The following is an 18,437-nucleotide window of genomic DNA, read 5'->3' on the forward strand; positions in this document are numbered from 1 at the left end:
CAGGAGGGGTGTGTGGGCTGTGCACCCCCATCTAGTTGGATAGCCCCTCAGCCCAAGAAGGTGGGAGCTGCAGAAGACCAACGTCTGAGGGACCCTAAAATGGTGCCCACAGAGTAAGGTGGACCCCTGGGGCCCAGGGCCCAGGATGGGGGCTCCAGGAGGAACCCGCCACCGTTCTCTCCCCCTGCCTGCCCCAGGCCTTGGTCCTGGTGGGTGAGTCTGGCGAGGTGATGGACACAGGGCCACTTTCTGGGGGTGACAGGAGCCACTTCCTTCTCTTTTGTCCCGTCACAGTCACCCCCTCTTCCTTTCCACCCACCTTCTGATTTCTAGGTCTTTCTCAGTCCTGGAGGAAAACCAAATTCCCCCCCAGAGTTCCCAGGCCTTTCATAGAGCGTGGGATCAATAAACATTGGGATAAAAGGCTCCTGGTGACGTGTCCTTGTGCCCATGGGCTAACGGGTTGACCAGAACTCTCCTCACCATCATCAGCCAGGTAGATGGTGTGACATGGTGTCACCGGCCTGCCGTTCCTGCTCCTGCGCTGACTGTTACAAAGGGGCCCTTGGGAGCTGCTCCCTGGCCTCCCACCCTTGCATACAAGTAATATGTGAAGCCTCCCCTCAGGCAGTGACCAGGGCTGCAGGCAGAAGCTGCAGCGGTTTGCAGTGGGTGGTACCCACTGCCAAAGGGTGGACATGGACCAAAGCCTTCAGAGGAGGCCATCTTGTTTAATCAAGTGAAGTGTCACCTTCGAGTCAAAGTGAATACAGAAATCCTGTTGCCTAGCTGCTGGCAGATGCCAGGGACGCCTTCAGAATATAGAGGGAAGTTGTGGGGGTGAGCCCAGAAACTCCTGTAGAGCAGGCTGACCTTGCAATGGATTCCTTGCAGAAGCATCACTGAGCCCCACCCTTTGTGGAGGGGAGGGCAGCACCAGCCCAGTCTCTGCAGCGCCGTCTGAGATGGGAGGGAACAGATGTCAAATAGGAAGAAAGGATGAGTGTGTGTATGTGTTTGATGCATACACACACACACACACACACACACACACACACGCATGCGCGCGCGCTCTATGTCTGTATCTTTACATCTACATCTACATGAAAAAGAAGGCAGGAAGAGGGTCCCGTGTGCCTGGGGGTGTTCAGAGGCTGACAGTACATACTGCCACCCTGTCCTCTCCAGCTGCACCCCACAGCAGCCTCGGGGTGAAGGGCCTTGGCTGAGTATCTGAGGGAACCCCAGGAGCCGCTGTCCTGGCCTCTGAGTGCTCAGGACAGGGGGCAGCTATAGCCACAGGCATCCGTGGTCATACAGAGGACTCTCTTGAAAGGCCAGAGATGCTGAAAAGTGAGCGAGAAGTGTGTGAGTCACAGGTTCAGGGAGAGGAGGGGGAAGGGGGGCACGAAGACCCCTGGCGGGGCGATGGTGCTGAATGCCATCCCACCTGGGCCTGGGTCTGCCCTTGGCACCTCCCCCACCCCACCTCAGAGCTCCTTGGCAGTGGTCCCCACCGCCCACGCATTACCCTGGGTGCTTTGATTCTATGAGTGGAAGATCAGGTGCCTGTGCTCATGGTGGGGGGGGAGACCCCTCCCCAATACCTCCAGGAACTAGAGGATGGGCTGCAAGCATGTGGGGTGGCGGACAAGGAGTGAGGGAGTCTCCTCTCTCCCAGGCCCCAAGGGGGTAGGGGATGGAACAGAGTGGGTTGGTGGGGCTGAGAGCTATCTGGGAAGGGGGGTTCCTTTCCCAGCCCCCGGACCAGGGAATGTAAACCATGTCAGAGACCCCAGTACAAAATTGAAAGCTTTTAAAAATCTATAGAAAACAGCAAATAAAATAAAATAAAGTAATGTGTGGTTTATTGAACTCCTGCTACGTGCCAGGTATGTGGACAAGCTCACGGAGGGAGGGCCAAATCAGGGTTCCCCACTGCTATTCACAGGACCACGGCCAGAAAGGGCCTTGGCAATGGGCCTTGGGCCACCTCAAGGGCCAGAATCTGGCCCCAGCAACTGTCACCTTTGATTGGCTTGATCCCAGCACAATCTCACTTTATTCCCAGTGCCCTTCTGGGGGTATACCGTCACTCATCTTACACGGGAAGAGATCCAGCCCCCGGAGACTGGGGCCACCAGGCTGAGAGCCAGGGGACTGGCTCTTCCTCTACACTGTTTGCAAAAGGAGTTGCAGACAAGACCGAGAAACAGGAGGGTGCTGCGGCCTGAAGGGGCACCCAGCTGGCATTGCCCACTTGGCCACAGGAGCTGCCTTCCAACCTCAAATGCGGCCCTGTGCTGCCATCTGCTGGCACCTCTTAAGCACTGCAGGTGGCCTTCCTGCCCGGTCTTGCTCCATCCTCGGACCCCTCCCCTGCCTCTCCCTCCTGAGGCATGGAGAGCAGCCTTCACACCGCGGGTCCTGATCTGGGGGCTCATCTGGCAGGACTAGGAGTAAGGAGAGATGAGTGGGAAACTAGTGTTCAAAATGTCAGAAGCCATTCACTCGGGCACTGATACTACACTGGCACCAACTAATATGAGTGCCTCCCCTCAAATCTGTGCCCTGGGTGCTTCAGCCTACTATGCAGACCCCTCTTGGTCAGGGCCCGGGGGACAGACACTGAACCTCTGCCCCACCGCCACTCCCAGGCCCGCAGGCTGGAGGCCCGGCGAGGGGAGTGTGGGCCCCTTCCTGGCGGAGCTCGCAGAGATGCTCTTTACCCTGAGGAGGCTGAGAACAGCAGATTATGAGGGACTTAAGGGACTTAGCAGCAACTGGATAACAGTTCAATAAGGTGACAGACACTCTGAAGCTGCGGATGAAGCGCGGGGGAGGGGGGGCAGGATTCCTGCCTTAAATCCCTGCTGGTGGCAGGGCCTGTGTGTGAACCTCCTGCAGACCTGCGGACAATACCAGAGCCCGTTTAACCCCTCAGCAGCCCCAGAGCATGGACACCAGGTGTGCCCTCATATCACACATGGGGAAACTGAGGCACACAGCAGCAAGGGAAGTCGGCAGCAGCAGGGCCAGGTGGGTTACCCCCAGAGCTCACACCCAAGACCTCCCCCCCCACAAAAAAGTAAGAATGTTCTCTGCAGACAGAGCTGTCCCTTCCTCTCACCATTCATTTGTTCTCTTCAAGCATCCCCAGCTCCTGCACACCAGGCCCTCTGCTGGACGCTGGGGCTGAGGGGCACCCACAAGGAGCTGGCCTCCTGAGAATCCCACCCAGGGTGACAGCCAGGACAGTGAGGCTGACAGCTCACCCCTCTCTGGGAAGTGACAGGAGATGAAGGTGAGGTGGTGGGAATTCAGAGGAGGAGACATCACTCCTGACTAGGGACAAGGCGAGGCTTTCTTAAAGGTTTTATTGGAGTGCAGTTGCTTTACAATGTTGCATTTCTGCTGTACAGCAAAGTAAATAACTATACATATGTATATATATATTGGCTTCCCACCTGGTGCTAGTGATAAAGATCCTGCCTGCCAATGCAGGAGATGTAAGAGACATGGGTTCGATGCCTAGGTTGGAAAGATTTCCTGGAGGAAGGCAGGGCAACCCACTCCAGTATTCTTGCCTGGAGAATCCCCTGGACAGAGAAGCCTGGTGGGCTACAGTCCATAGGGTTGCAAAGAGTCAGACACGACTGAAGCGACTTAGCACAGCATAGCACATACATGTATCTCCTCTTTTTTGGATTTCCTTCCCATTTAGGTCACCACAGAGCGCTGAGTAGGGTTCCCTGAGCTATACAGTAGATTCTCATTAATTATCTATTTTACACATAGTATCAATAGTGTGTATATGTCTATCCCAATCTCCCAATTCATCCTCTTCTTCCTCCCTGCCTTGGTGTCCATCCATTTGTTCTCTATGCCTGTGTTTCTCTTTGCAAAAAAAAAAAAATATGGAATGCTTCATGAATTTTGGTGTCATCTTCACACAGGGGCCAAGCTAATCTCTGTACTGAGAAGATATATTCCAGCATGTATATCAATTTTAGTATATGCGTTGCCAAAGTGAGCACCAAGGCAAGGATGTCATTGTGCTGGGTTTGGACACCAGGTGACAATGGTGGTGATCTGTGGGTGAGTGGACCAGTCTCCCTTGGCCCAGTAAGGCGAGATGACTGGAGCCCTTCTCAATGTGACCAATATGACCAGCAGGTGGCACTGCAGGCCCAGATTAGGGGCCTGGTTTGTGGGGCCAGTTTGGGGAGAGCGCTCCCTGGCGCTTTGCTTGAAGGTCCTTTTTGCAGGAGTCTGGGAGTCTGGGTGGCTGGTGCACCAAAGCCATCTGCTTCCTCCTTGCCAGGAACAGGCCTGGGCTGGGCCTGAGTCTGGGAGAATGTCTACTCGCGGCTGTGTCCTGAGCCTCCCGAATGGAGCCTGGTACCTCCTAGGTGCTCAGGGCTATTCGATGAATGGAGGATTGATAAGTGGTTTCTTGCCTCGTGAGAATTAAATGAGTTAATACAGAAAAAACACATCAAGAAATGTAACCAGTTATTTGTACTCTTATTGTGGATGTCCCCACCCCTTTTGGAAGGTGTGAGCCCTGCCCTGATGTCTAGACAGCTTCTCCCAGCAGGGGATAAAGACTGAACCGAAGGGCTCGCCATTCAAGCGAGCAGTCCTTGTGGGCACTTGGAGACAGGAGGGGTCTGTGCCAGGCACTGAAGGTGCCACAGGGACTGGGGCCCCCGACTTCACCAGACAGCTTCCAGGCGTATGCATGCGTTCCCAGTCGTGTCTGACTCTCTGTGATCCCGTGGACTGTGACCCACCAGGCTCCTCTGTCCTTGGAATTTTCCAGCCAGGAATACTGGAGTGGGTTGCCATTTCTGCAGTTTCCATAGGGAGGGAAGAACATCTCCTTCTCCTGTCCCCAACAGGGCTGGTCTGCCGGCAGGATCAGCTGCTGGAGGTCGAGCAGGGTGAGGCTGGGGGCCGTGCCCTGTGGTGGTCCTCACCCAAGCTCACAGTATTTGCAGGTCACTCCCTCCTGGAACTTTCTCACGGCCACTTGTGCCTACCCTGGGACCTTTACTGTAAATTCCTGTCCCGTCTGTATCTCAGATTTTAGCTCCTTTCAGTGTCCCCCAGGTCTTGCACAGAAAAACCAAAAACATTGCTTCCTTCCCTCCATTATGGAGGCTTCTTCCCACTGAGTTTTGAACTCACGCCCTTAGCAGTGAGAGCGTGGACTCCTAACCACTGGATGGCCAGGGAATTCCCTTCATGGAGTTCTTAGGAGATCATTTATCTGTCCACCTGTAGCTGAGTTTCAGGAAGGCTCAGTGACTTGTCTTAGGTCATAAAGGATTTGCACTCAGCTCTGTGGGACTCGGAGGCCATGCTCTGAATGGATCGGGTTCATCCCTGCCTCCCTCCTGTTGGGTCCCATTCTGGGCTGGGCTCTCGGTGGGTACATCACCGAAAGTCCCCCTCCTTTGTTAGCTCCTGCATCCTCACGAGTGAACACATGAGACGGGGCGTTTGCTGCAGCAGCCAGACTGTGTAGCCGAGGAGGACAGGCACTGTCATCTCCCCCTCTTACGTCATCGCCAATGAGGCCGAGAGCAGGAAACACACAGCTCTGCAAAATGATTACTGTTGATGAAGTGCCACAGGCAGCCTGGCTTGGAAGAGGTGTAACTTATGTAGCTGGGCCCAGACCCTCCCTCAGCTACCTTTTCCTGGACCTCCCAGCCATCCCAGCCAGGCTCCCAGCCATGGCCCACCTGCCACTATCTCTAGGGCCCCTCTAACCTCCACTCACAGGCCTGCAAGGCTTTGCCTGAACTCTGGAACCCCCTAGTTGGGTTTCCAAGACCCTCAGCCTGGTGCCTCCCATTCTCCGCAAGTCATCTGCTCAGATGGCAGCCAGGGTCCGGCCTCTGCCCTCTCGTGCCCCCTGCCTGGGCCAGGGTCACACCCTACCCCGCTCCTGGCTGGGCCTTGCCCCTGCTCCCCCACCTCCTCCCAGCCCTCTGGCAATTACCCAAGTGATTAATTTGATAATTTATTTGGTAATTAATTATGTTCTGGCTGCTCAGGACACTTCTCTGCCAGCCTGGCCTAGAATATAGATCTGCTCCGTTCTATTCTTCTAGGAAAGGAAGGCTGGGTCCTGGAAGCCAGAAGGATGTAGTTCACTCTGAGTTCCATTGCCTGTCCCCCTCCCCTCGGCCCTGCCAGGCACAAGGGCGCTGCTTGTAAAGGGGGCCTGGATGAGATGTCACTGAGTGAGGGATGCTGAGGTTCTGTGTGCCAGGCACTGGCAGAAAGCCAGGGTCACAGTGTCCAGTGACCTCTCAGCCTCTGAAAGCCTCTAGAAAGACCAAGTCCCCCCATCTGGCTGGAGCAACAGAGAAGCCTCCTGACAAGGCGCCATTTAGTAAGAGTTCTAATCACCAGCAGGATTTGGTGGCCCAGGAGAAACTGAGTCCTGGTCCCTGGTGGGTCTGGGTCACGTCCAACCTGGGTGGCCTTGACCTTACTGTGGGCTCCAGCATGGCTGCCACCAACGTGTGTCCCTGCGGGTACAGCTACCAGCCGCATCTCCAGGATTGGGTCCCCAAGGAGCTGGCTCTATGGCATTGATTGAAATGCCCCCCTGCCAATTAGGATTTTTTAAAAGAAATGTATAATGATTCCTAATTGGCGCCCTCATTAGGTGCCAATTAAACACTTAAGTATTTCTTACAAGTTTAACACATTAATAAGGCAGCTCATTACATGGTAACGAGATTTATTTCTCATATTTATTATATTGTTTCACCACCGCTGACAGCAGAGTTATTTTAAAAAACATGGCTTCTTACTGATGGCATGCAGTTATATGCCTACTCTGTCCCAACCCACAGCCTATTCTACTAGGGCTCTCCCTTCAGCCTTGAGTCCACAGCCCCCTGGGTCCTCCCTGGCCTCTTTTGGTGCAGCCTCCCAGAGGAGAGTCAAACAGGCCACTTTGTTCCCAAAGTCTGGAACAACTAGAGGTGGGCCCTCCAGCGTAGACTCTGAGCCTTGGGCACCTCTGTCCATTTACCCAAACCGCCTCCCAGGAGCACAGGGAGGCTGCAGGGAGGAGTCAGGGCAGGAGCAGGGCACCCCTGGGAAGACAAGGTGGTCCTTCGAGGCTGTCCCCTGGGGCAGGGAGGAAGGTGGCAGGCAGAGGGAACCAGGCAGTTACAGAGAATGGACAGCTGGCAAGAGGAGACCCTCGAAAGCCGTGGTGTAACCTCATGGTCTACGTTCTATGGTGGGGGTCTGGCTTCTAACCAGAGGTCAGGGGGAGCCACAGAGTGTTTTGAATAGGGAGGGATGTGAGCAACTCTCTGTTCAGAAACATCAAGAGGAGGATGGGGTAGGAGGGGACATGGGAAGAAACATCACGTTCCCTCCCACCTGCTAAGTTCCTAGTGGGCTCCCATTGTCCAGATCAACACCAAGAGGGCAGATGGATGCCACCCATGCAGCCCAGCTTTATGGGACAGGGCCAGGGGGATGGGGGCTGAGAGGTGTGGAAGGCACTGGCAGGATTCCAGAACAGTTACCCTTCTCCTTTTAAAACAAAGCATTAGGTTATATGCATAAAACAGATAAGCCACAAGAATTTACTGTATAACACAGGAAACAATATTCAATATCTTATAATAACCTATAATGGAAAATAACCTGAAATATATACAAATATGTGTATATATATATGAATCACTTTGCTATACACCTGAAACTAACATTATATTGTAAATCGACTATACTTCAATAAAAAACAATCCCAAGCCTAAAAAAAAAAAAAACCCAAAACATAAAAACACGGGGTTCACATCCTGTATATACGCTCCACCTTGTTCACACATTGCACTGCCTCACCCTCATCTGTTTTGATAGCTATATAGAATGTATGGCAAGGATGCCCCGTATTGACTTGGCCAGGCTCCTCTGGGTAGGCTGTTTCCAATAGATGACTCTTAGAAACATCACCCAGTGACCACCCTGGGGTATAATTTCACATGCACGTGAGTTTATCTGGAGGGTAAATTCCTAGAAGTGGGCACTGTTAGGCCAAAGGATCTGTGCATTTTTAATTTTGATAGATAGTGCCAAATTGCTTTCACAGCAGTTACACAATTTATACTCTTAACAAGCCACTGACTACAAGTGTCTGCCTTCCCCCAAGCTTACCAGAAATGTGCACTGACCTTTCACAGCTGTGCCCACTTAATTTGCATCTCTCTCAGAGGAAGGAAGTTGAGCGTGGTTTCAGTGGGTGAGTCTTTCGGATTTCCTTTTGCATAACTATATGAACTATATGTTCATCTTTTCTGCTCATTTTTTACTGGAATTGTTGATTATTTCCTTCTAGATTTATAGGAGATATATATATATAGGGATATATGCATATATATATTTCATATTGTTGTTTGTTGTTTAGTTGCCAAGTTGTATCGGCCTTCTTTTGTGACTCCATGGACTGTAGCCCGCCAGGTTCCTCTGTCCATGGAATTCTCCAGGCAAGAATACTGGAGTGGGTTGCCATTTCCTTCTCCAGGGGATCTTCCTGACTCAAGGATCAAACCTGTGTCTCCTGCATTGGCAGGTGGATTCTTTACCACTGAGTCACCAGGGAAGCCCATATGTTTCATATATATATGTATATGTGTGTATATATATATATATATATATATATATATATATATATATATGAAATTTGCAATTTTTTTCCCCGTAGTTTGTTGTTTTTAAACTTTGACTTTTTTTCCCCACATGGAAATGCTTGATTTTTTATGTCGTCAGATGTATCCAACTTTTTCTCTTGTGGCTTTTCTGTTTTTTGTTATACTTCGAAAAGGTCATAACAAATCAAAGTTGGACAACAATCCCTTTGTTTTCTCCTAGGAATTTGTTCTTCATTCTTTAGTACTTCTAGCTTTGATCCAAATGAAATTGGTGTTCGTTTTAAGGTGTGAGGTAGGGAGCCAAGTTAATTCTCCCCACCCCACCCCACCCCACCCATCGCCAGGTTGTCATCCAGCGATTTCAGCACCATCTTTTCTTGGAGGTTATTCTGGACTGAATCATTGAGACTTTTGGAAAGGTACCACTGGGGAAACAGCATGTTCTGCAGCGGGTGGAGAGAAAGAGACTTAGGAGGACAGAATGGCAGGGTGGGACGTGCCTTCTGGAGGTTGAGAAGAGGGAGAAGAAAGTTCAATTGAGGGGGCACATTTGATTTTTTTCCCCTTGGTCATTTTTGGTATCCAGTTTTAACTTTGCTTGCCACACCGTAATTCCTTCAGTAGATTTGGTGACCTTGGCATAACCTTGGTGCAGTCAGAGTGCTGGGGAATCGAGGAGAAGCAGGAAGGGGAGTCTATTTGTTCTTGAGGACCCTCTGCTGAGCCCAGCTGGCCGAGGCCTATGGGTCTTGAGCAAGCCTGCCCACCCCCCCCCACCACCACGTACACTCTGGAGCAGGGAGGGGCATTATTACAACATAAGTGGGACACTGCGGGGTGCTGAGGACAGCACAGAAACCCACTTCCAGTCCTGCTAAGAGAGAAGCAGCTCATTTGTGAGTAAAGCAAGCGCAGGACAGGCAGGGCTGGGCTGGGCTGCCCCCGTCTCCCTGCTCCCCTCTCTCCCTGCTGCCTGCCCGGCTCCCACTCGTCCCCTCTTCTCTGCCACTGAGACCCATCAGGCATGGCCCTGAATGTCATCCAGGCCCTGGGTCCTCCCTTAATGCAGTGAAGGCCAAACAGGCCATCTCTGACCTGAGATCTGCTCTGAAGGCATTCTGGAAGGTTCTGGTGGGTTCGTGTCAGATAGCACCTGGGGAGGCTCTGATCCAAAGCCAGTGAAGGCCCAGGTTCCCGGCCAGGATGCTAGTGAGAGACCGGGTGGCGGGGGTGTGTGTAGGTATGTTACTCACTTGTGCTTCTGCCCCCAACCCTAAGGAGTGTCCTTCGCTCCACCTTCTGGGAATTGTAATAGCAGGTGCTTTGCCTCTCTCTGCCACCAGGTGGCAGCAGTGGAAGCCATATTCAGCCCCACTCCATCCTTTCTCTTCCCTGCTATGGATTTAACCTCCAAAGAGATCCTAAGGTTATCCAGTAGTCCCAGACCTCCAAGGAGCTGAGGAAAGATGGGGTCACATTCTCTCCAAGGCACAAGATCGCCTTCCATCTTAAAAAAATGAGAAGCTTGTGCCCCTGGCTCCTTTCCCAACACCTCCCTGGGTGGAGAGGGGGAGCTGTTGGGGTAGTAGCTGGGTGGAAGGAACAGAGACTGGGGTGATTCTCAGGAACTCAGCTACTAGAGACACCCACAGCCATGTCCCAGCCAGGCATGCTGATTCCTAGATAGTAACCAAGAAGACCCTTTCCAGAGTATGAGGATGCTAGGCGAGTAGAGGGAGAGAGAAGAGGCTGGAGTAAGTGGGGAGAGGAGCCACAATTGTTAGGTAAGGTTCCATGACCCCAGGCTGGTTTCTCACCCAGGATTCAGTACCAGAGTGGCATTAAAGCCTCCGGCACTGACCTTTGAGGACGAAGGCTGAATTGGGACCTGAAGCCATCCCACACCCCACACCCCACCCCCACTGAGACCTGTAGGCCACATCTCCCCCACTCTCCACAGAGGGTGGTGGGTGTCCTGGAGGAATTATAGATTCTCCCAGCATCTCATCTCCAACTGCCTTGCCCCCTCCCCAAACTGCATCACCCAGACTACACCAGCCTCCTTGTCATTCTCTGCAGCTCCAGACATCTCTCATTTATCTCCATCACTTTGGAGGCAGAGGGACCCAGATTTGGTGCCAATCTCCACATGCCTCTTCTCCAGACTCCAGCCACAGTGCCGTGCCCAGGCAGGGCTTAGGGAACTCGTTTTCTGCTTGTGTATGGTTCTTAAGATCCTGGCCATCTGGATTCTGACAACCTGGAGGCAAATCTTTAAACCTTTGTAGGGCACCCTTGAGATGGGCAGCCTCTTACTCTGGCAACAGTCATTGCATATTTTTAAAAATATTTATTTATTTATTTGGCTGTGTTGGGCCTTAGATACTGCATACAGGGTCTTCACTGAGCTGTGTGGGGGCTCAGTAGATTTGGCTCACAGGCTTAGTTGCTGCATTGAATGTGGGATCTTATTTCCCAGACCAGGGATTGAACCCATGTCCCCTGCATTGGCAGGTGGATTCTTAAGTGCTGGGTCACTGGAGAAGTCTCTGGAAACAGTCTTGTGACTGGTCTGTGAACAGGTCCTGCCTTACACTGACCTGAGTAGCCCTGGGGACTTGAACATTCACAGACAGATAAGGAAATCAGCTGGGACCAGCTCCTAGGGAGGGTTTGGTGGGCTCCCAATGCCTGGGGGAGGTGATAAATAGAAGAACCAACAAATAAGGTATGTTTAGGCTCTGAAGGAAACAAACTGGAGTTGTCTGGAAATCAACAATGGTGGGGGACAACTTCAGACGGGCCATCAGGGAGGAGCGGGCACGTGACGCATGGGCACGCGTGTGTCAAGAGCTGCTGGCCATGGGGGCATGTGGGGCCAGGGGGTTGAGATTGGAAGACAAAAAAACACTGGTGAAAGTAACAGTCCAGAGTCTTCCTGGAGAAACATCCAGCAGGCCAATGTGGCAGAGGGACAGTGACATAGGCACAGAGATTCCAGGACAGAGGGGAGGGCCTGGCCTCCCTGGGTAGAGAGGAGCTTACAGCAGTCCAGAAAGGACACCAGAGACAGGCATGGGAATGAATGAATGAATGAATGAACGCAGGAGGCTGGGGCCAGACTCTAGCAGCCCAGCCGTTGCCCTGAGGTCTTTGTGAGGAGGGCCTTCGTGAGAAGGGTCTTGGTCTACTTGATGAACATGCTGAGTAAAACCTACTTCCTGACGGGGAGGGGGCTTGGCCTCCTGGGCAGTGGCAGACCCAGCAGGGCCTCAGCTTCCACATCTGTGATGGGGTGGGGCCAGCCCCTCCCCTCCCACAACTTCCTGGCCCAGCCCTGAGTCATCCATCAGACTCGAGGCCGCCTGACCCAGTCCTGACCTCCACCCAGGACAGGGACCATTTATCTCCATCAGCCGCTCCCAACAGCCAGGCTCTGGGCCAGCCGGTCCTATCTCCATCCCACGGGACTGACACGAAGCAGCCCTTCCCTGACTCGAATTCTCATCAGCTGGACTCCTCCCTGGGGACAAGGCCACCTGAGGTAGGTCCCTCACAGTTCTACAGGGACACAGAAGGGGAACCCCTTCCCACCCAGCCCCTGGGAGCCCCAGCTTCTAACAGCTCAGGATGCATGCACGCTGACATCTATGAGTGCCCTCTGCCTGCCCACATGGGTGGGGAACTGGGCACAGCACAACAAGCGAGGCCAGAGGCCCATCTCCACCGCTCCCTCCCCCCACAGAGCTGTGCTCCCCTGGCCCGGAGGGACTTGGCTCCAGACCCAACCCCACGACCAGTGCAAACTCAGGGAGCCCAACCCGAGGGTCTGGGAGCCCAGGGACCTCCACAAGGGGCCAGCCTCATCTTGGCTCAGGGGCTGAGGACATGCGATGTCCTCCGAATCTAGCCCTGTGAATGAGAGCATGCCATGCAAGGCTTTTGCCTCACTTGGCCCAGGACCCAGCCCGGCTGGTTCTGCCATGCCTCCACCTACCCCAGGTGAGAGGCCACAGGCGCCAAGTGGAGTATAGGAATCCCAGAGCCCCATCCGACCATGAGTGTGTGAGGACACAGCTGGATAGCACACATGTGTGAAGGGTAGCCAGGCTCCACCAGGGCAGGCACAGTCGCCCGTTGCCGCTGTGGGCTGGCAAGCATGCCTGCCAGGTTACAGGCATGTCGGCTTGGTGTGTGGAGTGTGGGCCATCACCATGGCTTGTCTTCTTTGACTGGGGGAGAGCCCTGAGCTCAGGGGATCTCCCACGCTGCCCTGCCCAGGCCAGAGCCCTGGGCCCCCTGTTCAGATGGTTCTCCGCACAGCCAGCCAACAGAGGAGGAGTGGAGGTGGGGTCTTTTCATCGCTCCCAAAGGGCACCGGGGTCCTCTGAAATGGGATCGCTCTTCTCTCTCCTCCCTTCTCATTAGGGCAGCTTCCTTTCTTCCCAAGTTTCCACTCAAAGGCACAGGCCAGGCCCTTGGAGCCCCTAATCCCTGCGCTCCCATCAGCAGAGCGTGTCTTTCTCTTCAACCTTATCTGTCTCCTGCAGCCATGGCTGACTCCCCTGCCGCCTGCCTCCCCCTCCCACCAGCCTCTCTGCAGGTCAGCCTGTGTGTGTCCTCCCCTCCCTCTCCCCCTCCTCCCGGCACCTTCCTCCTCCCTCCCTCTCGCCTCCTCTCCCTCCCCCTCTCTCCCCTCCTCCCTGCCTTGCTCCTCCTCCACCTCCCCTTCCTCCCCCTCCTCCCCACACCCTCTATTAGAGAGAGAAAGGAGTGTGTGTTGGGGGGGGCTGCTGTGGACAGTGGCCACTGTACTCACTCATCCAAGGTCAGCCTTCAAAAATCCCTTGGCCCACTTGCCTCCAAAGAGGAGGAACAGCTAATGACATCCCACAAAGAGTGGTCCCTGGGGGCTGTTTCACAGTGGAGATAGGAGGGGCTGGGAATGAACACATGACAAGATGCAAATAGGAGCTATGCTGCTGGAAGGGTTTGTGTCCCACCCCAGCAGCCTCCACAGGCTCCCTGCAATCTGGAGTTCGATCCTCAGGAAATCTTCAGTGTTTCTTCTAGTTCCAGAAAGAACACTATGCACTGAGTCCCATACCTGCAGGGCCCAGGGCTTGCATTCTTGGCCTCAGGGCTGTCATCCTCCCATCTGTACAGAAGGTGTGGGGTGTGAGCCAGCCCAGTTGATGACCCACCCCAGGGTCAGTTCCTCTGTCAGCCACATCTCACCTGTGAGCTCCATCAAGAGCAAGTTGCTTAAACTCTCCAAGTCTCCCTTTCCCCATCTGTAAAATGGGGTCACGAGGCACACCTTAGCTGCAGGGCCCGTGAGGACCTGAGGAGTTACCTGGCACACGGGCTTTGACCACAGGAGGCAGGATCAGAGTGACAGCTGAATGTGGCAAAATGAACCCGGGTCAGCAGTGGGCGACAAGGACAGTGATGATGCCCATGCTCCCACCCACCACCGGCTCCTGCCTGGCCCAGAGAAGAGATGCCACTGGGATTTACAAAACTCCATCCTGCCAAACAGCCAGGAAACACTGACAGGAATTAGACAGGCCGGGCGTGACTTGGTAAGGCCCTCCCCAGGGACCTCACTCCTTGTAAGCGAGAGGAGGTGGGAAGGAGGGTGTGTAGGCAGGGACTGGGTGACTAGGACGGGGTCAAGGACAAGATGCAACAATGGTGTGAAAGCGCCACACATAAAGGCACTCAGTGAGGGCTCTTTCCTTGGAGTTCTGTCTCCTTCAGGGCTGAGGATAAACTCAGGGCAAGTCTGAGCCCAGATGCTGCTCAGGACATGGTTGAGAGAGGAGCGGGTTAATGGTGCACCCCATCTCAAGCTCAGAGAGAAGGTGCCCATACAAGGACCTCCGAGTGTCTGCCCCGGAGGCTCCCCCAAATTGGCAGACACCTCTACAGACACAGATAGACAAATGGACAGAGAGGGAGCGCCTCCCCTCCTCTGTGCCCAGAGACATCTTGAGGAGGTGTGGCTGGAGTGGTCTGCTGAGGCTTGGTCATGGTGGCCTTGAATGCCAGGGCCAGGAGAGGCAGTAATAACAACTGTTGGCTGCAGCTGGAAGCACAGCAAGCTGGTGTGGGCGTGGAAACGTGACTGCGTGCATGTGTTTATGCATGTGGAGGCTCAGCAAGGTGTGTGTGTGTGTGTGCGTGTGTGTGTGTGTCAATGCATGGTGGGTGGGTGTGTGCACTCCTTTCCTGCTGCCCTGGCCTCTCCAGGAAGCATACCTGCACTGCTGCGCTCCCAGGTGGGCAGGCAGGTGTCCACCCAGGCACTGAGACACCCCAGCTGTTCGCCTGCCCACCACCTCAACCGCCTCTGCCAACGGGCCACGTGGGCAATGAACACATCAGGTCATTAAACAACAGATCAATTCAACTTAACTTCTTGGAGGAAAGCAGCCGTGCCGGCTGAGGGATGGCAGGGCTGTGGGAGATGGAGGCTGCGGAGGCTGCATGGGGAGGGGATGGGGAGCTGGCGGGGCTGGGTGGGAGAGGGTGGCTGCCAGAGATGAAGGCTGTGGGGTGCACCCTGGGGAGAAGAGCAGAAGCTAAGGGGAGGGGAGGGGAGCTCTGACCGAGGTCACCAGCCAAAGGGGCCAAACCAGGACTGGGTGGTGGCAGAGGGAAGGGACAGGGTGGAAAGGAGGCCCAAGGTGGACTAGAGGAAGTGCTTGTGTCCTCCCAGCTTCCCGGGGTCCTCTCCCAGTAGGGCAGGACCAGTCGTTGGAATGGAGACCTATCACCCAGCTTCCAGGACGCCTCACGTCCTCCTCCCTTAACAGTGCTGAACTGGGCTCTGCCAAGGTGCCTAGGAGCTCGTTTGGATTCACTACAGCTTGTACAGCAGAGAACTGGCCCTGTGTATGGAAGCCCCTGTCACTGGAAAGTCGTTCATTCATTCAGTGATGTGTGCTGAGCACACACTAATCCCCAGCCTCAGGGTTTGGCAAGATAGACACAGAGAGGAGTCATCCACCGTCTAGTCTTGAGGGGGCAGAGTAGAGCGGGAGACAGTGGGTACATGGATCAGCGTCCCACAGCTGCGGAGGAGACCCAAGGAGTCTGGCTCCGGGGGAAGGGCACAGAAGGCTTCCTAGAGTTGGTGACCACCCCCCAGCTAAGGCTGAAGAATAAGAGTGATTATCCAAGAACAGGAGTGGGCATGGGGGTCAGCAGGGGCACCTGGCAGATGAGAACCCCCCCAGAGATGGCACCTTTCCTATCTGTGGGGACGAGGGGTCAGGATCAGGGCATGGGCTTGGGGCTGGGGCAGTCAGTGTAGTAGGAGAGGGAGAGTCTGGGGGCCTCTGAGGAGCTTGGGCTGGTCCTGAGGACTGTACGGAGCCAGAGATGGTTTTGAACAGGGTGGGGATGGGAAGACCCATCTGGAGGCTGGGTCCACAGACGATCTGAGTCCCTCCCCAACCCCCGCCCCCTCCGCCCATGGAGCAGATGAGTCATTAAGGCTTCACCAAGCCCCCTTCTCCTCCCTCACTGTTCTGCCATGTAAGATCGGGCATAGGAAACCCAGGACCAGTCAGGAGAGGCCGGAAATGACAAGGGGAGTGTCTGGAGGCTCAGGGCAGTGAGGGGGCTCAGGGGAGGCCCCAGGGCCCCTTAAGAGGGTGTTGGAGGTAAACGAGGGTGTTCAAAGACAGTCAGGGGACCAACAAGAGAGGAGGCGAATGGTCAGCCTGATGGACCCAAGAGAGACAGGAGGCAAGCCGAACCCAGAACCTCCGCTGAGACTTCTGCCTCAGTCTCCTTCTCTCTTTTGTGAGAGGCAGCTGACCCTGCGGCTCCTAGGAAAGGGGGGAGAGATTGAAGCCCCACCCTGAATCAAAGCTCCCCCAGACCCCACCCCACCCCACCCCACTGGGTGGCTAAAAATAAAAGCAACGATAATTTCCCTAAATGAAACCTCCACTTAAACACTTAAAAAGCAATAAAAACTCAATTTTCTTTCTCTCAATTATTTTACTTATTCCATTTTCCAAAAGGTTCACCCTGTTATGAAGATGTATTTTTCCCCATCAGCGGCAGCGTTCTCCGCCATTACTCAAACTGACTCAGCCTCCCTCTGCCAGGAGGGTCGCCTGGTCTCCGAGGCAACGGGGTGCTGTGGCCAACAGCGACTTCACCACGGCTGCCTGGTCGGTGGGGAAACTGAGGGGGCAATACCACCGCCCTCCTCACGAACTCAGGTCTCGGTTTCCAGTCTCCTGGCTCTGACCCCCCCCCAACTCTGGCCCTCGGCCACCTGCCTCCAAGGCTCCCCACCAGCCCATGTCCTCTGCCTCCCAACCCCTCCATCCAGGCCCCTTTGAAAGGCGCCCATGTGGAGGGTCATGGAGTCCCTCGACCCTCAGACAACACGAGGCCTAGTTTAGAGGAGCGGGCCCAGTGCTTCATCACGAAGTCCTGACACTGGAACAATTAGGTTTCCGATGTCATTAGCGCTTTGTGATCAGCTCCATTTGTATCATGCCCGCCCTATTGCCTCATCTCTGCTAATTGTTTTTACTCACTCCTTCCATTTTTAAACTGCTGTCTTGTTGGCTTTTAATTTTTAATTATTGCTCCCTCCCCTTCTTTTCTAATTGGTCTGGGCCCCTACAGAGGCTCCCTGGACTGTGGCTGCAGCTGGCTTCCTCAGAGTTGCTGAGGCTGGCCCACCACCTGGCCCAGTCAGCCCCGGGTGGTCACAGCCTTGCTCCAGAGTCCGACCCCACAGCTGCTCTCTGGTGCAGAGAGGGCATTTGGATCAGGGGCCATCTTCCAAACACACACTGGACACCACTGCACAGGGCTGTGAGTGCAGTCACCCTGTTGTTTAGTTGCTTAGTCATGTCCGACGCTTTGGGACCCCATGGACTGGAGCCCGCCAGGCTCCTCTGTCCATGGGATTTCCCAAGCAAGAATAATGGAGGGAGTAGCCATTCCCTTCTCCGGGGGATCTTCCTGACCCAAGGATGGAACCTGCGTCTCGTGCACTGCAGGAGGATTCTTGACTGCTGAGCCACCAGGGAAGCCCACAATGACCTTATCGGGATGTGAATGGCCAGATCCACCTGAGAACTTGCTTTTGTCCTGTCGTGGGAGGGCTGCCTGTGGTTAGGACAGATACAACCACCTCCTCTCCCAGCTCCCATCCACTCACCACCCACCCCTGCTTTCTTCCTGGCCTTGGGCCTCTGAGATTCACTACAATAGGAACACCAGCCTCCTCTCCCACTGCCCAAGGCCCAGAGGTGACTCTCAGCCTCATCTCTGACCCACTGTTCACACATCCTCCTGCCTGGATGCCCTTCCTCCTCTTGGCTCTGCTGCCTCCTACCCAGTGCTCTCTGACTGTCTGTTCACAGGTCTGTCCATTTGTTTATCCATCTGTCCATCATCTACCATCTATCTACACATTCCCTCCACCTACCCATCTGTTTGCCTATTTACCAGTCTGTCAGGGGGTCTCCTAGTCTGATCTTTTGCCCCTCAGTCTGCCCAGGTCCCTCTTTGCATCTCCCCTAGCCTGGTTCCTTTCCCTGGGGTCTGCTCACCAGGCCTCTGGTTTTCCCTTCTCCATAAGCCATGAGTCCATGGAGGTCTCTCCTACATCTGACTTGGTCACAGACGGCCCCAGCCAAGTTCCTGGGAAGCCTCAAAATTGAGCCTGACCTTTCATTTCCTCAGCCTGGGTCACACATGCTC

General features: G+C 54.4%; 1 long non-coding RNA gene across 1 annotated transcript; it reads left to right on the top strand.

Annotated features, from left to right (window-relative positions):
• Nucleotides 1–9,575: 9,575 nt before the first annotated feature.
• LOC145520231 (uncharacterized) lies at nt 9,576–17,292 on the top strand. The gene is made up of 5 exons (XR_014064326.1): nt 9,576–9,933; nt 10,377–10,477; nt 12,085–12,237; nt 14,074–14,278; nt 16,733–17,292. It is a non-coding gene; the product is annotated as an uncharacterized LOC145520231 (long non-coding RNA).
• Nucleotides 17,293–18,437: the final 1,145 nt, after the last annotated feature.

This window comes from Giraffa tippelskirchi, chromosome 9, assembly GCF_054371585.1.
Source record: "Giraffa tippelskirchi isolate mGirTip1 chromosome 9, T2T-mGirTip1v1.2.pri, whole genome shotgun sequence".
NCBI classification, from domain to species: Eukaryota; Metazoa; Chordata; class Mammalia; order Artiodactyla; family Giraffidae; genus Giraffa; species Giraffa tippelskirchi.